Below are 2,168 nucleotides of genomic sequence, written 5' to 3' on the forward strand. Positions count from 1 at the left end.
TAGGCTGATGTGAGCATAGCTTGGAGAACAACATGCACAATAATGGCAACATTTTGAAATGATCAGCTGATGGAATCAATTCCTCTTAGTTCAATAATAAAGGACAAACCAGAGAAACTTGTTATGGAACATGCCATCCATATCCAAGAAACACTAAAACTACAATAAAAACAATACTATGGAACCTGAAACAAAGCAATGTGCTTTCACTTTAAATTTTTCTTAAAACTTTGCTTCTTTCTCATTCCCCCTCCCAGTTCTAATTCCTCTTTCATAACATGACTAATATAGGAATCTGCTACATACATTTATACATGTTCAACATATCAGATTTTTTTGTGGCCATGTGGAGGGGGAAGGGGGGAAGGAAGTGAGACTGGAAAAAAATGTGGAACTGAAAAGCTTGCAAAAAAAAAGATGAATATTGATGAATACTCTTTGCATGAAATTAGAAAATAAAATAAAAGGGAAACAAAAAACAAGCAAAATATCAACTTGTGGAACTAGGTTATTCCAAATGCAACTACCACTGAAATTATGTAATAGAAAATAGATGGACAAAAAAAAAGAGAAACTTTCCTTCAAATCTTGATTATTTAGTTTTTAATAATATTTGCCGGACTTCTGGCCAAGATGGCAGAGGAAGACGGATACTTTTCTAAGGTCTCCTGATCTTCCCTCATATATAATAAATTAAAAGAAATTTGATCGGCAAATCCAAGCAAAGGAAGCTAAAAGAAGAAAATTAATGAACAAGATCTGTCCTAAGGGATCATGGATGAGCCAGGACAGAAAGCAGAGAGCCAGCAGGGGTGGGGTGAGAGCTGGACTAACCTAGTATCAGTTGCAGAGGCATTGACTGTGGGAGCTGAGGTCCGAGAGCCAACTACTGCATGGAGGCTTTGGTTGCGGGACTGAAGGTCTGTGGTGCTTTGTCAGGGTTGGAGGGAAAATTCCAGAGTGGAGAGAAATTTAACAAGCCATTATTGAACTCCTGAAGAAAAAAATCTCCAGGGCCAGAAGGATTTACAAGTGAATTCTATCAAACATTTAAGGAACAATTGGTTCCAATTCTATATAAACTCTTTCAAAGAATAGGTGAAGCCAGAACTCTGCCTAACTTGCTATCACACCAATATGAAGCTGATAGCTAAACCAGGAAGAGTTGAAATAGAAAGAAAATTATAGACCTAACTCCCTGATAAATATAAATGCAAAAAAACTTAAATAAAATCTTAGCAACAAGTTATCACTAGGATAATACAATATGACCAAGTAAGATTTATCCCAGGATTGCAGGTTCAATAATAGGAGAATTGTTAGTATAATTAATTATATCAATAAGAAAGCTATCAGAAATCATATGATTATATGAATAGATGCTGAAAAAGTTTTTGACATAATACAGCACCCATTCCTTCTAAAAACACTAGAGAGCATAGGAATAAATGAATTGTTCCTTAGAATAATAAACAGTATCTCTCTGAAACCATCAACAAGCACTATATGCAATGGGGATAGGTTAGAGGCATTTCCTATAAGATCAGGGGTGAAACAAGGATGCCCATTATCACCACTACTATTCAATATTGTATTAGAAATATTAGGCTCAGCAATAAGAGAAGAAAAAGAAATTGAAGGAATTAGAATTGGGAAGGAAGAGACAAAGCTCTCACTCTGCAGATGACATGACAGTATACCTAGAAAATACCAAAATATCTTCTAAAAAAAAGTACTAGAAATAATTAGCAACTTTAGCAAATTCACAGGATATAAAACAAACTCTCATAAATACTCAATATTTATATGTATGACAAGCAAGATACAGCAGAAAGTGATAGAAAGAGAAATTCCATTCAAAGTAACAACTATTTGGGAGTCTACCTATCAAGGCAAACTCAGAAACTTGGAAAACAATTCCAAAACACCTCTCATACAAATAAAATCAGATTTAAATAACTGGGAAAACATCAATTGCTCATGGATAGGTCAAGCTAATATAATAAAAATGACAGTGCTACCTAAATTAAACTACTTATTTAGTGCCCTACCAATTAAAATTCAAAAAAAATTACTTCAATGAGCTAGAAAAAAATTGTAGTTAAATGCATACGAAGGAATAAAAAGTCAAGAATTTTCAGGGAATTAATGAAAAAGAGTGGAAAAGA

This window comes from Macrotis lagotis, chromosome 6, assembly GCF_037893015.1.
Source record: "Macrotis lagotis isolate mMagLag1 chromosome 6, bilby.v1.9.chrom.fasta, whole genome shotgun sequence".
Lineage (NCBI taxonomy): Eukaryota > Metazoa > Chordata > Mammalia > Peramelemorphia > Peramelidae > Macrotis > Macrotis lagotis.